The sequence below is a fragment of the Scyliorhinus canicula genome, chromosome 4 (assembly GCF_902713615.1).
Source record: "Scyliorhinus canicula chromosome 4, sScyCan1.1, whole genome shotgun sequence".
Classification (NCBI taxonomy): domain Eukaryota; kingdom Metazoa; phylum Chordata; class Chondrichthyes; order Carcharhiniformes; family Scyliorhinidae; genus Scyliorhinus; species Scyliorhinus canicula.
Window position 1 is genome coordinate 147,468,064 of NC_052149.1, and position 17,742 is coordinate 147,485,805.

The 17,742-nt window shown below is 48.9% G+C and overlaps 1 protein-coding gene and 1 pseudogene across 2 annotated transcripts in view; both read right to left on the reverse strand.

Moving 5' to 3' along the window:
- LOC119965067 (janus kinase and microtubule-interacting protein 2-like) overlaps positions 1-17,742 on the reverse strand; it is a 311,931-nt gene that overhangs the window by 163,287 nt on the left and 130,902 nt on the right. For both annotated transcript variants that reach the window (XM_038795322.1, XM_038795323.1), the window contains one exon: positions 3,912-3,958. The gene's annotated coding sequence lies outside the window, so the exon portion shown is untranslated. The remainder of the gene's footprint in view (positions 1-3,911; positions 3,959-17,742) is intronic.
- On the reverse strand, positions 8,380-8,614 carry LOC119965518 (annotated as a pseudogene).

The window sequence follows — 17,742 nt, forward strand, 5'->3', positions numbered from 1 at the left end:
GGGGGTACGCATCGAGCTGCGTGTACCGATTGAGGGTCTGACTTCGTCAATGACCATCCTGTTTTTCTCCCCAGTTTTCACCACTACCACTTGGGCTCTCCAGGGGCTGTTGCTGGCCTCGATAATCCCTTCCCGCAGCAGCCGCTAGACCTCAGACCTGATGAAGGTCCTGTCCTGGGCACTGTACCATCTGCTCCTGGTGGCGACGGGTTTGCAATCCGGGGTGAGATTCGCAAACAGGGAAGGTGGGTTGACCTTAGGGTCGTGAGGCCACAAACAGTAAGGGGTGGTAGGGGCCCGCCGAATTTCAAGGTTAGGCTCTGGAGGGTGCACTGGAAGTCCAGGCCGAGTAGCAAGGCAGCGCAGAGGTTGGGGAGGACGTCAAGCTGGAAGCCGCTGAACTCTATGCCCTGGACGGTGAGGGGGGTGGTGCAGTACCGCCGGATCGCCACGGAGTGGGATCCGGAGGCCAGGGAGATTCTCTGGTTGGTAGGTGGTACCGTGACGGAGCAGCGCCTTACCGTATCGGGGTGGATGAAGCCCTCAGTGCTCCCGGAGTCCAGAAGGCAAGATATCCTGTGCCTGTCGACCTTCACTGTCGTCAACACAGTCACGAGGTTGTGCGGTCGGGACTGGTTGATTGTGATGGAGGCCAGACATGGTTGGTCGGCAGCAGTTGCAGGCGATGAGTAGCCTGATGAGATGCACAACCAGGAGGGGTCCTGAGGCGAAGAAGGTGGCGGCGCCCACGGGCCTCACGTATCCTGAGGCAGGCAAGATGGCAGCGACCACGGGCCGCACGTGTGAGGCGAGCAAGATGGCGGTGCCCATGGGCCGCATGTGTTGTGAGAGGAGCAAGATTGCGGCACTCACGGGCCGCACGTGGTCTGAGGCGAGGAAGATAGCGGCACCAGCAGGCGACTGAGCTGGAATGGCACACAGCAGCAAAATGTCCTTTCTTACCGCAGGCCTTGCTGAGCGTGCTCTGTGCCGGGCAGCGTTGTCGGGGGTGTTTTGGCTGTCCGCAGAAGTAGCACTTGGGTCCCCCAGGGTTGTTTGGCTGCCGCGCGGCGCAGGCCTGGGGTTGGCTGGGGGAGGTCGCTGGTGGGGTCCACGATGCCCAGGAGGGGTGGGCTGTGCGGTCGGGGGCATACGCCTGTATATTGCGTGAGGCGACTGTGAGCGAGAGTGCTAGTTTCTTGGTCGCTGCGAGGTCAAGTGTAACCCCTTCTTTTTTTTAAATAAATTTAGAGTACCCAATTCATTTTTCCAATTAAGGGGCAATTTAGTGTGTTCAATCCACCTACCTTGCACATCTTTGGGTTGTGGGGGCGAAACCCACGCAAACACGGGGAGAATGTGCAAACTCCACACGGACAGTGACCCAGAGCCGGGATCGAACCTGGGACCTCGGCGCCGTGAGACTGCAGTGCTACCACTGCGCCACCATGCTGCCCAACGGTAGCCCCTTCTAAGAGTCAATGGCGGATGTAGGCCGACCCTATGCCTGTAACGAACGCATCTCTAAGTAGCAGGTCAGAATGTTCAGCGGCCGAAACGGCCTGGCAATCGCAGTCTCTCACTCGGAGCTGCAGGGCACGCCGGAAATCTTCCACAGACTCACCGGAGAGTTGATGCCGCGAGGAGAGGAGGTGCCTGGCACAGATTTTGTTGGTCTGCTGAGTGTAGTTCTCCTTCAGTAGCGCCATGGCCTCAGCGTAGGTCGGGGCGTCCCGGATGAGAGAAAAGATGTCTGAGCTCAGCCGTGTGTAAAGTATCTGGAGCTTCTGTGTCTCTGAGGGTGGTTCAGTCGCAGATCCGATGTATGCCTCAAAGCAAGCTAGCCAATGTGCGAAGGCCGACTTGGCATTGTCTGCTTGAGGGCGCAGCTGCGGAGATCCATTGTTTTAAAATCTCTGCGTAATAAATTGATGCACTATCAATTACGACGAGACGAGAGTAGAGAGTAATCGAGGCTTTATTACGCAGAGATGTGGAGCCTTCCGCAGCTGCTGCTGAAATGGCTGCAGCTCGGAGAGCCCACACATTTATACTCCGCCTACTGGGTGGAGACAGCAGGCAGGTATCTACCCCGTACCTGTTGTACAGGGGCCTTACCGTAATACCCTCGAATGCAGTATACACAATACAACAGTGGTGACTACCACAGTACACGATTGACAATAGAGGCAAAATGAAATCTCACACCAAAGCTCTGGTGGATATGTGGAAATGAACCAGCAAGAGAATCCCAAGAAAATAATTTGATGCCATGAAATAATGTTGGATATCCAGCCGATTCAGATTATAGAGATGAATAAAAACTGAGATTATGAAAGTCTTCCAGGAAACATGCTTTAGTTGGTATTTTCTGTCCAGCCAAATATATTGGACCAATAGTGTACCTGTGAGGATTCTGAAATTTTCTTTGATAACCCTTGAGAATTCATAAAATATTCAACTAATTCGAGGGGGGGGTGGGGGGGATACATCCCAGGGGTCTTGGTACTGTCCACTGAGGAGAGGTTTTGAAAGACCGAATGCCCTTTTCTCACAGTACATTTTGGACAGAAATCTCTGGCAGTTCACTGGCAGCGAGATTCTTTGGTCCAGCCAGAAGTGAACCCCTGTCCACAGGTTTCCCGATGGTGTGGGGTGGTTTAATTGGGAATTCCCATCGACAGGGGTGGGAAACGGTTCGCCACCTCCTGCTGCCTAAACAAATGCAGCTGGGAGGCCGGAGAATCCAGCCCTTTGTATTATTTTGGTTGTAAACTTCCTGTTCTTTGATTCTCCTTGTAAGGATATCTTTGTCAGCTAATCTGGCTGTGCACAGCAATAAATGAATATTGCCTCGATCATTCATCGCCTACTACGGAGCCATTACTACCCGCTGCTCAAATTCTAGCCTCTTCCTATTCCTAATATCTGTCCCACCAGTATTGATGGTTATGCCTCCAGCTGCCTCAGCCCCAATATGAAATCATCATAGAATCATAGAATTTACAGTGCAGAAGGAGGCCATTCGGCCCATCGAGTCTGCACCGGCTCTTGGAAAGAGCACCCTACCCAAGATCAACACATCCGCCCTATCCCCATAACCCAGTAACCCCACCCAACACTTTTGGACACTAAGGGCAATTTATCATGGCCAATCCACCTAACCTGCACATCTTTGTGACTGTGGGAGGAAACCAGAGCACCCGGAGGAAACCCACGCACACACGGGGAGGATGTGCAGACTCCGCACAGACAGTGATCCAAGCAGGAATCGAACCTGGGACCCTGGAGCTGTGAAGCGATTGTGCTATCCACAATGCTACCGTCTTGCATTCCCTCCTGGTACCTTGCTGGCTTCCCTCCTTTAAGCTGTTCTTTGGAACTGACTGCTTTGATGAGATTTTGGCCACCTGTCTTAATATGTCGGCAAGTGTCAAATTTTGCCTTATTGAGCTCCTGCAAAGCCCCTTGAGAGGTTTACCATGTTAAAGGTGCTATATAAATGCAAGCTGTTGTTGATTGCTGCTGATCAATACTCAATTGGACACAGGCAGTATTCTCTTTGCATAACTGCGCAATGTGAAAATGGATTGATCAAGCAAGAGGATAATGCAATTCCAATAAAATATAAATGGAATCTCCAACCAGTATAGCAAAAGAGCCTTTTGAATATGATCATCGTCAACGAGGTATTACACAAAATAAAGAAACATCTGCATTGATGAGGTATCGCGATAGAAGAGGAATGAAGCTTGTTTGTTATTTCAGTTTGTCCAAAACATTGTCCAGCATCTCAGTGAGCCTCTCCATTACATAACCAAGCCATATGATCTTATTAGAAAGTCAATCTTTCTATCCTTTGTGTGATATCATTTCTGAATACTATCAGGTTTTGCATCTGATCATCATACCTTCATCCATCCATATCCATCCAGTTACTCAATGAAGCAGCCATCATCTGTGAAATGAAAGAGAGATTTGAAAGTTGATTTTGAAGTATAGCTGAACAACCTGTTCTGTTCATCCATTTTGACAAAACCTTTGTAACATTCATCCCAAGAATCACGAGAGAAAGCACATTTTATTGTTTTATATTTTGAATTTGTGTCCCCTGGTTCTAGACTCCCCAACCAGGAAGGGGATCTTATCTGTATCTCCCCTGTCCATCTATTGAAGTGTTTTGCAGGTTTCCGTGAGATCTCTTCTTATTCTTTGAAACTTTGTGGAATACATGCCCAGTTTGCCCAATCTCTCTTCATAGGACAGTCTGCCATCCCGGGAGCAAGTCTGGTAAACCTTTGTTGCACTCCCTCTCTGGCAATAATATCCTTCCTAAGGTAAGGGGACCAAAACTGCACATAGTTCTCCAGGTGCAGTCTAACCAAGGTTCTATACAGTTGAAGGCTTTGCTACTCCTGTATTCAAATCCTCTTGTGATAGAGGCTTCCTAATAGCTTGGTGCACCAGCATGTTAGCTTTCAATGACTTATTGACAAGGCCACCCTGGCCCCTTTGTACATCCACATATTATAATCTCTTGCCATTTAAGAAATACCATGCACGTCTGTTCCTTCTACAAAAGTGGATAACCTCACATTTTTCCACATTATATTCCATCTGCCATGTTCTTTCCCACTCACTATGTCTGTCCAAATTCCCTTGAAACCAATTTTCATCTTCCTCACTACATATTCCCATCTATTTTTGTGTCATCTGCAAAATAAGAAATAGTAAATTTTGTCCCCGCATCCAAATCATTGATATATATTGTGAACTGCTGGGGCCCCAATTTCTAATCCCTGCGGTACCCCACGAGGCACATCCTGCCAATGCAAGAATGAACTATTTATTCCTACTCTGTTTTCTGCCTGTTAAACAATAATTAGTCCATGCCAGTGTGTTCCCTCATATCCGATGCACTTTTATTTTGCTAACCAAGCTTCTGTGGGGGACTTCATTGAAAGCCTTCTGAAAATCCAAGAACTCCCTTTTATCAATTCTGTTCGTAACATTCCCAAAAGACCTCCAACAAGTTTGTCAAACATGATTTCCCATTCATAAATCTGTGCTGATCCTGTCCAATCAGATCTTTTTGTCCAAGTGTCCATTTATCACACTCTTTCGAACAGATTCTAGCATTTTCCCTACTACTGACGGATAGCTAAAAAGTCTGCAATACCCTGTTTTCTCTTCCCCCTCCCTCTTTCAATAGTGGGCGATATTTGCTCCCTTCCAATCTGCAGGAACCGTTCCAAAATCAATAGAATTTTGGAAGATTATTATCACTGCATCCACCATCTCTTTCAACCTCATTGAACACTCTGAGATATAGAATATCAGATCTTAGGGGGCATATAAACATTCAAAGAAAAAAGAACAAAGAAAAGTACAGACAGGATCAGGCCCTTTGCACCTCCAACCCTGTATCGACCATGCTGCCCGTCTAACCTAAAACCTTTTACAATTCTGGGGCCCATTTCCGTTTATTCCCATCCTATTCATGTATTTGTCAAGGTGCCCTGAAACATAACTATTGTACCTGCATTCACCACCTCCTCCAGCAGTGAGTTCCAGGCACCCACTGCCCTCTGTGTAAAAAAACGTCCTTCACAAATCTCCTCTAAACTTTGCCCCTCAAACCTTAAACCTATGTCCCCTAGTAATTTTCCCTTCCATCCTGGGAAAAGCTTCTGATTATCCACTTTGTCCTTGCTACTCCTGATTTTGTAGACTTCCATCAGGTTGTCCCTCAACCTCTATCTTTCCAGTGAGAACAATCCGAGTTTATCCAACCTCTCCTCATAGCTAATGCCCTAGCTAATACCAGGCAACATCATGGCAAACCTCTTCTGTACCCTCTCCAAAACCTCCACATCCTTCTGGTAGTGTGGCGACCAGAATTGAATACTATATTCCAAGTATAGTATATTCCAAGTATACTCTGGTGTCAGGCCGCCCCGAAGGTGCGGAAACCTCCGCACCATCAGGGGTTAGGCCGGTGCCGAGTGGTTTGCGCCCTGCCAGCCGGCGCAGAAGGGGCTTGGCGCCACACCAACTGGCGCCGAAGGGCCTCCGCCGGCCGGCGCGAGTTGACGCATGCGGGGGCGTCATCCCAGCGCATGCACAGGGGGGTTCATCTCCGCGTCGGCCATCACATAGGTCCACAGCAGCCAGCACGGAGGAATAGACTGCCCCCATGGCACAGCCCCGCACGCGGATCAGTGGGTCCCAATCGTGGACCAGGCCTCCGTGGGGGCACCTCCCGAGGCCAGATTCCCCCCGCGTCCCCCGAAGGACCCCAGAGGCTGCCCGCGCAGCCAGGACCCGCCGGTAAGTGCCTACTCTAATTTATGCCGGCGGGACCAGCCGAAAACGGGTGGCGGCCACGCAGGCCGGAGAATCACTTGGGGGGCCGCTGATAGCAGCCGCCGACCAGTGCGACGCAAATCCCGCCCCTGCCAAATCCCTGCGCCGGAGAATTTGGCAGCTGGCGGGGGAGGGATTCACGCTGCACCCCGGCGATTCTCCGACCCGGCGGGGGGGGGGGTCGGAGAATCCCGCCCCTAATTCTGGGTGATTTTTTAAAGGGCGCCCCGATGTTTTAAAAACCAAGTTGCTGGCAAAGCAGGCACCAGCGTGACATCTTGAAACCCAATCTTTTATTCCGCCAAGTCCTGAACAATACAAGAGGAAGCCACCCTTGGGGACAACGGCTATCACACCATTTTTTTCCCGCCCACTGCAACACTGCAAAAATAGGAGAAAATTCTACCCCTTGATTTTTTTTGGTTCCTGAAAAATCACATCAAAACAATTTTAGCAATGTTAAAGAGATGTGGGATTGGGGCAAGGGCCCGGACTGATCTTTTCTCTCACTTTCACAGGGACTAAAAGTCCAAATGTGATTGCACTGGAAAAGGGTGCAGACGAGATTCATCAGGATGTTGCCTTAAAAGAGGCTGGCTCCTCTGGGGTTGTTGTCCGAGAGCAGAAAAGGCTGAGGGGGGGGGGGACCTGATCAAGGTGTACAAAATTATGAGGGACATAGATGGACAGGAAGGAACTCTTCACATTAGCAGAAGGGTCAACAACCAGGAGGCATGAATTTAAGGTAAGGGGCAGGAGATTTAGAGGGGTTTTGAGAAAAAACATTTTCCACCAGAGGGTGTTGGGAATCTGGAACTCACTGCCTGAAGCTCGGGATTCAAGTCTCACTTCAGGGGTCAACGACCAAGAAAGGTGCGTTCATAGTGTGGCCAGATTAATTATCAACCTGCAAATCCTTCCAATACGCCTGAAGGCAGGCAAAGAGCTGAAGGAGGAGTAATCTGAATGTGAATGTGAGCGTAGTGCAAACAGTAATCATATTCTGAGCAATATATATATATATAGATTGTTTTATCTTCCCCATATACATTTGAGTGAAGACGTAGTAACTAATAAAGACAGCTTCTCACAGACTCACCATTTTGAAGAAGACCTTGAACACAAACAATAACTGGTCTGTTCTGTCCACGAGTGGCAGGGTGGCATAGTGGTTAACACTGCTGCCTCATGGCACTGAAGTCCCAGGTTTGATCCCAGACCCAGCACTATCTGTGTGGATATTCTCCCTGTATCTGCATGGGTTTCACCCCCACAACCCAAAGATGTGCAGGTTACATGGATTGGCCACGCTAAATTGCCCCTTAATTGGAAAAGAATAATTGGGTACTCCAAATTAATTTTTATTTTAAATGTCTGTTCTGTCCATTGAAAGCCGCTAAGTGTTTCCAGTACTTTCTGCTTTTCTTTCAGAATCCTAGCATCGGCCAACTTTAGTTTCTTGTTTAAAATCACAGTTTGTCGCTGACTATCACAAGATGGCATTCATTCACAAAATCATTCACCAGCTATCCAGTATTCGAACGCAAAGAAACTAACAGCGATATTAAAATAATGCTGCTGTTTTTGGCAGCGCTTGTATCAAATCAGCATTCCACCTTATCTGACATTACAATCTCCCTGCTCAACACACTTCTGGTGCATTCTGTGCCCACAGCTTGTCAAATTGGCATCTACCATGACCGAAAGTGTGCCATGGATGCCAGCTTGGAACCAAAAAGGTACCTGAAGCACCAGAAATGTGTGTGCTGCAGCCCGTGTCTCTATTTTTCCAAATTGTTCTTCAAGCAGAAAAGAGAGATAGATGAGTATAAACGTGGAAAGATGAGACAGAGCTGTTGGTTTCAAGAGGGCAATGTCAAACTATGAAAAGAAATTTCCTCTAAATGCGAAATGTTTGGGTTAATGCAAGGTGATGATTCGCCCACAAGAAAATTTAAAAGCCGTACATTATCGGTAGTCAAGATTCTGAGCAAAACAGATTTAATCATTTTTTAAAATTACTTTTTCTGAGTTACAAAGCAAGGGCTCAGAGTATGGACAGGGGCAAACCCCTAATCCAGCTCCTTGCCTGCTCCAAAAAACAATTCAAATTCAAATTGAATCCAATTCATGGTCCCCACCAGAGAGACATACCAGATCTGAGCCAAAAGGGAGAGACATATCAGATCTGAGCCAAAAGGCAGAGCAAATACTACACTTGGTCTGAGCCAAAAGGCCGAGAAACGATAAAAACAGATTTAATCATGATGTAAGCAGAACCCCTCTGAACTCATGGGAGTTTTTCTGCTAAAATAACTGGTTCCAATTGTTTGACAATTGCTTTGACAAAGAGTCATCCAGACTCGAAATATTGGCTCCTTCCTCTCTCCACAGATGCTGTCAGATTGTCCAGTATTTTCTGTTTTTGTTTTGGATTCTAGTATCCGCAGTAATTTGCTTTTATATTATGGTTGTAATTGTGCATGGATATCGAGCTGGAATTATTCAACAGAGACCACAGCTCCTGTAACGTTCAAGATTCAACATGTATTTCAAAGAAAGTATACTGCATCATCTAAATAAGTATCCAGTAACTTGACAGCTCTATGGGTTTACAGCAGCTTTGTTACCGATGTATTTTCCCTCTACAAAGCAATCAGTGATCAGCGTTTGCTCAGTTTCACAGTATAAATCAATCCCGACCAGTGCTGTTGAGAATGAGATGGCAATAACCCGACAAATTCTCGGCATGATGATTGATTAGGAATTGCCTCATTTCACAGTGGACAGGCTGACTTCTCGAAAAGCTGACACAACCCCACAGAAGAGCAATTTACGCAAATGCTTTAGATCAGCCTCTACATGGGGTTACTGCATGGAAAGAAACAATATATGTTACACTCAGCCTTGATAGCTTTCATGTCAGAGGCATTGAGTTAATGTATGTTTTCAAATGGATGTTATGAGGAAGCATTCAAAGTGAATCAATGATGGGCGAGATCATCTTCATTTTGATGTTGTATAAGGACCAGACTACAGCAATCGTAATGGCCCCGAGCGATCAGACCCAAGTTTCTTTCAATTGCTGTCATATTCCTTTTGCTCTGGTCCTCTCTTAGGGCCGAATTACCCTAAAACAGCAGAAGTCCTTCCGCTGGAGCGAAAAGTGAGAGTCAACCTTGTTTGTGCCTGAAACAGCCATTTAACAGTTTGTCACCGGGACTGCTATCCAATGAAGGATGACGGCACGCCTCTCAAGAACTGTCGACCCAATCAGAGAGCCGACATTGCTGAGAGCAGTGGCTGCAGCTGCAGGAAGAGGGTACCTCGACTCCCTAATGCCTAGTGTAGCCACCTGGGTTGGCCACTTCCTCACACAAAATGGAAGAACGCAAAGATTGCAGGGTAAAATGGACATTGACAAAGAAACAAGCAGTCTGCAGAATCTCCTGTATTCTAGCTGCCACAGAAACCCGACAGAATTGTAACTAACAAGCTGCGCATATTAATGAAGCGATTTACGGTGATTCCCAGCACAATGGACACAACAGTTAAACATTCTATGGAAGGCCAGACATTCCGGCGCCAGTAGAGTCTAAGACAAAGGACACCAATAAGGTGTAAGGAACGGGGATCGAGGAACGGCCCCGTTATTGGGGAAATTCAAATCAATCGATTGGGAAGAGACCCAATCGATTGCAGGTTTATAGAGGGTCCGCCCAGAAGGATGCAAAGCCCCTGGGACCTATAAAAGTCAGGTCCCAGGACTGATTCGCTCTCTTGACCAGCTCTCTTGACCAGCGCTCTTAGCCGGCCCTCCCAGCAGAACATCTTAGCAGCTCTCGAAGAACCTTGAGAAGGATAGGCCTGGTCAGCAGCCGCCATCAAGTAAGTGTCATACAACGAACGCTACGAGAGTAGACACTCCTGACCCCTTTAGTCCACACCGACTGGAAGCCTGCGGATCCAGGACAAAGCAAGAGGCCATTGTTCCCTGATCCGGCAGTTCCCTTATTCCAGATAAGTATTAGCCTGTTAGTAGTAGGATTAGCCTAGTCTTGTAGTTTTATATACATAAGTAGTAGATAACTGTATTATAATAAACGCGTCTTGTTTGAACTTACTAACTGGTGTATTGAGTTATTGGTCTGAACTTGAACTTGAAACTTGTGGCGGTATCTTAACGATACCTGGCGACTCTAGAGCTAAGGAATAAAACAGAGCCAAATTGAGTGTAAAGCACACTCACCCAGAACGAGCAACACTTCGAAGAGGGGTAAATATTGCTGCGGGGAGCTTGGGCCAGGCAGGCGGGCCTCAGTCATTTTCTTTGGGAGCAGGAGAGGATGGGTGGTGTCCAATGCTCACTGGAGTGAATCAGGCTTGGAGGCGGACATTACAAGTGGGGGGGTCACTCTGCGGACCATGAAGCATCCATCAAGGAGGGTTGCCCACACCCAAGGCTCAAGAAATCATTTGGAGATTATCAGGTTTCAATGGTTGGTGCCCCTTGGGGCAGTTGTTCCTCCCATTGTGGACACAATACCCACACAAGCAGGAAGTCACCATTAATTGGCCACGTAAGTGGTTCAATTGGGCTGCTGATGGGTGGACAATCCACCAACTGTCCTGCCTCCATAAAAATGCATGGTGGCAGGTAAACATTGTGCACCAGCCACATTGCCCTGCCATTTACCCAGCCTTGCCGCCTCCCCAGCCCATCCCAACAGACCTGGGAAATTCTGCCCTTAGTGTCAGAGCCTTCAAACATCTCGTTCCCAGGCTCTGAAATATCTGCCTCAAATCTTCAGCCTGACCTTTACCACATTTAAAAGTCTTCTGAAAACCGACTTATTTTTCTGAGCTTTTGGCCAACTCCACTAACGTTTCTACCCCACGTTCATCCAATCACAGATTGTGTAACATTTTGAGGTGAGAATGAGTACCCTTGACATCAAGCAGCATTTGACCGAGTGCAATATCAAGGAGCCGGGGGATCAGGGTGAAAACTCTCCGGTGGTTGGAGGCACAAAATGAGATGGTTGTGGTTGTTGGAGGTCAGTCCCAGTCCCAGGACATCACAGCAGGAGTTCCTCAGGATATTGTCCCCAACTCAACCATCTTCAGTTGTTTCATCAATTAACCTTCCCTCCAGAATAAGGACAGAAGTGGGGATGCTCTCTGATGATCACACAATGTTCAGCAACAGTCGTGAATCCTGAGATACTGAAGTATTCCATGTCCATATTCAAAAAGGCCTGGACAACATTCAGACTTTGGCTGACAAGTGGCAAGTTACATCTGCATCACACAAGTGCCAGGCAATGATCATCTCCAACAAGAGAGAATCTCACCATCACCCCTTGACATTCAAAGGCATTGCCATCACTGAGTCCCCCACTAGCAACATCCTGGGAATTACCATTGACCAGAAACTGAACTGGACTAGTCATACAAATACCCTACAAGAGCAGGTCAAAGGTTGGAAATTCTGCAGTGAGTAACTCACCTCCTGACTCCCTAAAGTCTGGTCACCATCTACAAGACACAAGTCAGGCATGTAATGGAACACTCTCCACTTGTCTTGATGATTGCAGCTCCAACAATATTGAAGAAGCTTGACACCATCCAGGATAAAGCAGCCCATTTGTTTGGCACATCAACCATAAACAATCACTCCCTCAAGAAATGGCGCACAGTGTGTACCATCTACAAAAGGCACTGCCGCAATTCACCAACTCCTTCGTCAGCACCTTCTAAACCTATGACCTCGACCTCCTGGAAGGATAATGGCTGCAGATGCAAAGGGACATCAGCACCTGAAGTTCCCTTCCAAGCCGCACAACATCCTGACTTGGAAATATATCGCCGTTCCTTTATTGTCTCTGGGTCAAAATCCCGGAACTCCCTTCCTATCAGCACTCTGGGTGTACCTACACCACATGGGCTGTAGCGGTTTACAAAGACGGCTCACTACCTCATTCTCAAAGGCAATTAGGGATGAATAATAAATGCTGGCCTAACCAGAGACACCCACATCCTGTGAAATAATAAAAAGAATCCTGTGATGCTTTGTTGTGTTAAAGTTACTCGAACTCTGAATTGTGGCATGTGTTCTAATGAAAGATTACTGAATTGAAACATTAACTCTGTTCCTCTCATCACACACATTGTCTGACCTATTGGGTATTTCCAGCATTTTCTGTTTTAATTTCCAATTTCCAGCATCTACAGTATTTTTCTTTTGTATAAATTGTCACCATTGCACCTCAAACGTTTAGTGTAACTAAGCTGCTTCAGTTTACTTCCACGATATTGTGCACATTTTGGATCATAATAGCTTCTGCTACCACAAACCATGTCTAATCTGTCCTGTCATAGACTCGACACCACAAATGTAATCACATTTAGTCAATCCTCCATAAATACCTCCTGACCCCCACAGTAATCCTCACTATCTCTTCATAAATGATGCAAACCTCAGTGGCACATTGTTGCACAGATCAAGTGTGACCTTCATCATCATTTAAATCCCTCTGTGGATTCATCCTTCCCTAACTCTGTACCCACTCTGTCCCCACAGTCCACTGATATCTTGCACCAAAGTCCAGATGCAGTGCATCCTGATTTTGCTTCCTTCTATTTTGAAGCACTCTGGACTGAGTTGCCTATGCCTCAGAAAACCCATCAGGTAAAAGGAAGTGCGATGGGCCTGATCTATCTGGTTCATGCCTCCAAGCCCACCAAGCTGGTCTGTAAACTGGCAGCCCACCAGATGACATCAACTAAAGCATCCTTACATCTGTAGTATTGATTTTTATAACCACAGTGTGTGCTTACTCCGTATGGTGGACTAACGATCACACAAGTATTTCAGTTCAATCACAGTTTATTTATTGGTGCACACTGAGACGAAAACTATCAATTTAAACAACCTTGACTTAACTTCAAAATGACCGCTTGGTGCAGGGTAGATGTGGCCTTATCTGTTTCCACACGTATGGCGGCTGGAGTTCGATTAGGTCGTCTGTGCTAAATGGTCGTCCTTCGGTAGATGTCACAGGTCCTTGAACTTGGCTGATGTCAGTAGCTGCGCTGCATTGGAGGTCAGGCACAGAGCCGGTCCAAAAAAACGAGAAATGGGGCCGGATTCTCCAAGCCTCCGTGCCGAAATCGCAGGGGCAGAGATTGGGCGTTAATGCCAAAATCCGGCGCGACACCTCTCCCACCATTCTCCTGTCCCCGAAGAATCGCCGCAAATCACGTGCGCGGGCTACTCGGCATGGGCAGGGGACCATTAACAGAGGCTTCCCGGCGATTCTGTGAGATCAACTGGCCGAGTTCCCAACGGCGTGGTTCTGACCATATTTTGCCTCTCGGGAACAGCCGCCCTGGTGGAGGGCGGGGAATCCTTCACCGGAGGGGGGCCCTCATAGACGGCCAGACAAGCGATCAGGTGGCACCGATCCGCGGGTGCGCACAATCTTGGGGGGACCTATATGACTGGTGCCGCACCGCGGACTCCCGACCGGAAGTGCAGGGCCCCATATCGGCAGAGCTGTGAGGAGCACTTCGGAGACCTGCTGGGCCCCTGCAAATTAGGGAATCACTCTGGACTTTCTCAAGGAAAGTCCAGAGAGAAACACCCACATTTTGACGCTGGCATGGGGACATCGCCCCAACCCTAACCCCTCGCCTTAGAAAGCTTGAACAGATTGGGGTACTTTTCTCCTGTAAAGACTGAGGGGTGACCTGAAAGACATCCTTAAAATTACAAAAAAGTTCAACAAGGATAGAGGTATAGGTAGTTGTCCGGCGTGGGGCGTGGGGGGGGGGGGGGGGGGGGGGGGGGGGGAGGGGTCCGCATGCCTCCACAGCGTGTTTCTCGGCTGCGGGAGGTGTCCCGGAATTGGTCGGTGGCGGGATCTTCTGCTTCCCCCATCTATCAATGGGATTTTCCATTGAATCCACCCCCTGCTTTCAGGAGTTCGCCATCAGTGGGACTGGAAGATCCCTCTGGCGAGAACGGCTGGAAAATGCCCCCCCCCCCCCCCCCCCCCCAGTGTTTCCACTTGTGGAGGAGTTCAAAACTGTAGGCTATAGATTTAAGACAGTTCCTACTAAGTCTAATCAGAAATTCATGAGGAACCTCTTCAAGGGGATGATGAAAATGTCGAACTAACTAACATGTGCAGTGGAACATTTAGGTGGAAGATAGATAAATGCACAAGGAAGAAAGAAATAGAAATATGTTGATGGCTCAGGATGAAAGGTCATGGTATGAGACTCATTTGGAGCATAAACATCAGCAAAGTATTGCAGGGCCAAATGGCCTATTCCAATGTTATAATAGAAATAACCAGAGCACTTGCACCATGGAACTGGGTGCTGCTGAGGATTTGCATCATCTGTGAAGAGATATCTGGGATTATTGTGAGGGTGAAGAAGTTGGGCTACATGCCCTATTCCTGTGCAATACCATTCTCTGTGATTCTATGTAACCTGTCCAACAGCAAGTTGAGAAAGGATGAGATACTTCCGGTGTGGACCATGGAGTAAGTGGTCACACACAAGGCAGCTCTTGCCCAAGGTTACAGAAAAGAGCTCTTTTTAAATCAATACGGGGTGGAATTTTGATGAAAAGATGTAGGTGAATATTGGAGGAGTACTTTCCCCCAGGAATGGTATGTCTCTTGGTTACCAGACCCGGCAGAAACAGTGAAAGATTTGACTGGAGCTGCAGTAAAGACAAAAGCCTCTTCCAGCATGCAGGCGGGGGACGGGTGAGCTTAAAGGCTTCAAGCTGACTTGAGGACCTTTATTAAAGCTGAATTCTAGCAGCAGAGGGAATAACTGTGAAAAGATCTCGCCAAGGCCATTGAAGAAGCGGTGACGAGACTTCCGGTGGCAGCCGTGGAGGAGTAGGTCGCGCATTCGGCAGCTCCGGTCTGGAACCGACTCTTGGACCTTTTTCAGAAGTTTCCGCGGACTTTCTGGGGCAGATTGGTGAAGTGAACACTGCCAAAAGGATTCCCTCTCTGTTGTATGGATAGCTGGACCAGGAGTGGGTGGGTGAAGTGTTTAAGTACCAGCACACAGAAGCGTGCAGGGCGCCGAGGCACGGCATGGCATAGACCAGGGTCCATGGGTGCAGTGGGCACAGGAGCAACAGGAGTTCCTTAGGGGCTGCTTTGCTGATCTTAAAAAGGACACGCTGGCCCCGATGAAGGCATCAATAGATCAAATGATTGCAACTCAAGCAATACAAGGGAAAGCGATTAAGGAGATGGAGAAAAAGCTATCCGACCATGAGGACGAGTTGGTCGTATTGGCCCTTAATGTGGAGGCGCAGGATGACGTCCACAAGAAGTGGCAGGAGAGGCTGGAGGACCTAGAAAACAGGTCCAGGAGACAGAACGTGAGAATTGTTGGCCTTTCCGAAGGTGTGGAGGGCTCGGATGTGGGAGCATTTGTGTCCAAGATGCTGGAGACGCTGATAAGGACGAGGGTATTCCCTCGATCCAAGGAGCTGGGGCGCACAGAGCCCTCGCAAGGAAGCCCAAGGCGAATGAACCGCCGAGGGCCATGGTGGTAAGAGTTCATCGCTTCTCGGACAAGGAACTTGGGGGCGGAATTCTCCAATCCCCCGCAGGGTCGGGGAATCGCCCGGGGCCAGTGTAAATCCCGCCCCCGGCGTGGCCGGAATTCTCCGCCACCCGGGAATCGGCGGGAGCGGGAATCATGCCCCGCCGATTGCCGTGCCCCCCGCGGCGACTCCCCGGCCCGTGATGGGCCAAAGTACCACCACTGACAGGACTCTCCCTCTGGCGGGAATTGGAGCACCTCTGGTGCCGGCGGGATTGGCGGCGCGAGCGGGCCCCCGGGGTCCTGGGGGGCACGTGGGGCGATCGGACCCCGGGGGGTGCAATCGGGGCCCACCGATCGGCGGGCGGGCCTGTGCGTGGGGGCACTATTTATCTTCCACCGCCGCCACGGCCTCCACCATGGCGGAGGCGGAAGTGACCCCCCTACCGCGCATGCGCGAACCGGCAAAGGCCTTTCGGCCAGCCCCGACGCCGGGCGACGGGCGCCAAATGCCGTTGGTGCCGGTTTTGGCGCTAGTCGGCGTTGCGTCAACCACTCCGCTGCGGGCCTAGCACCTTTTGGGAGGCCCGACGCCGGAGTAGTTGGCGCCATTCCGCTACGTGAAAACCGGCGAGCACCGATTCCCCGAGCGGAGGGGTGGGAGAATCTCGGGGGCTGCCAGGGCGGCGTGTCATGAGTCGCCCGGCCCTCCTGCGATTCTCCCACCCAGCGTGGGGAGTGGAGAATTGCGCCCTTGGTTACCGACATGGCTGGGTTTCTCAGCCTCGAGAAAATAAAGTTTGCCTTAAGAGGGTCTACGCTAGGGATCTCTCGGACGTGGCAGCCGTTCATCGACTTTCTCAGGGAAAATTGAAATGTCAGCAGCAGCAGCAATCCGTTGGGGGGGGGGTGGGGGGTGGGGGGGGTTGGGGGGGGGGGGCGGTGGTGAGTCCTTCATTGGGATGGTGTGGGAAGATTGGGTCGTGTGGGGTAATGTCTATTTAATTGTTATTGTATATTCTCTTTTTGCACTATGTTAATGTTCAGTCTAGTTTGTTTTGTTATTATGGTTACTATTGTTTTATTATGAAATATTCTGCAAAACCTAAATAAGAATACCTTAAAAAAAAAGGGAAAGATTCTGCAATAATGCAATTCGGTGAGGGACTAGCATATTGACGGTCATTCTTTGGGGTCACACAGGGAGAATGATCACTTGACCTAGATGCTGGCAGGCTATCAGCGGAAGCCAAATCAGAACAAGAAAATCTGTTCGCTCTACAAGACATCCAATACTGTTTGACACGTGTTCACCTCTTATAACCCTCTTACTCAGACAAGTCTGAAGTATTCTTTTTCATCTGAAATTATTTTACAAGGTGCAGTAGTGCGGCCCCTTTAAAGGGCCATTGTTCGCAGATCATGTGACCTGCCCAGGTGCCCATTACTTGGAAGCACGCAAACCTCGGTCAATGACACGGAAGCGCACAGGTCCAGGGAGCAAGTGGGCCCTCAGTGTGAGCCCGGGAATACAAAAGTAAAGATAGATTTTAGTTACTGTGCCTGTAGATAGTTTTACCCCATTGTTGTGTGAATAAATCACTGTCACTATGCAGCCTCCTCATTGCTATCTCATGCTATTACATCGGCAATGAGAGTAAATTGGACTTCAAGTCACAAGCTACAAAATTCAAAGGGAAGTGGGTGCCATTGGGGGGTGCCGTTGCGTTTCACGACGGCGTCAAGATGGCCTCAGGAGCATCGATTCTGACCCCTGCAGGGGGCCAGCAC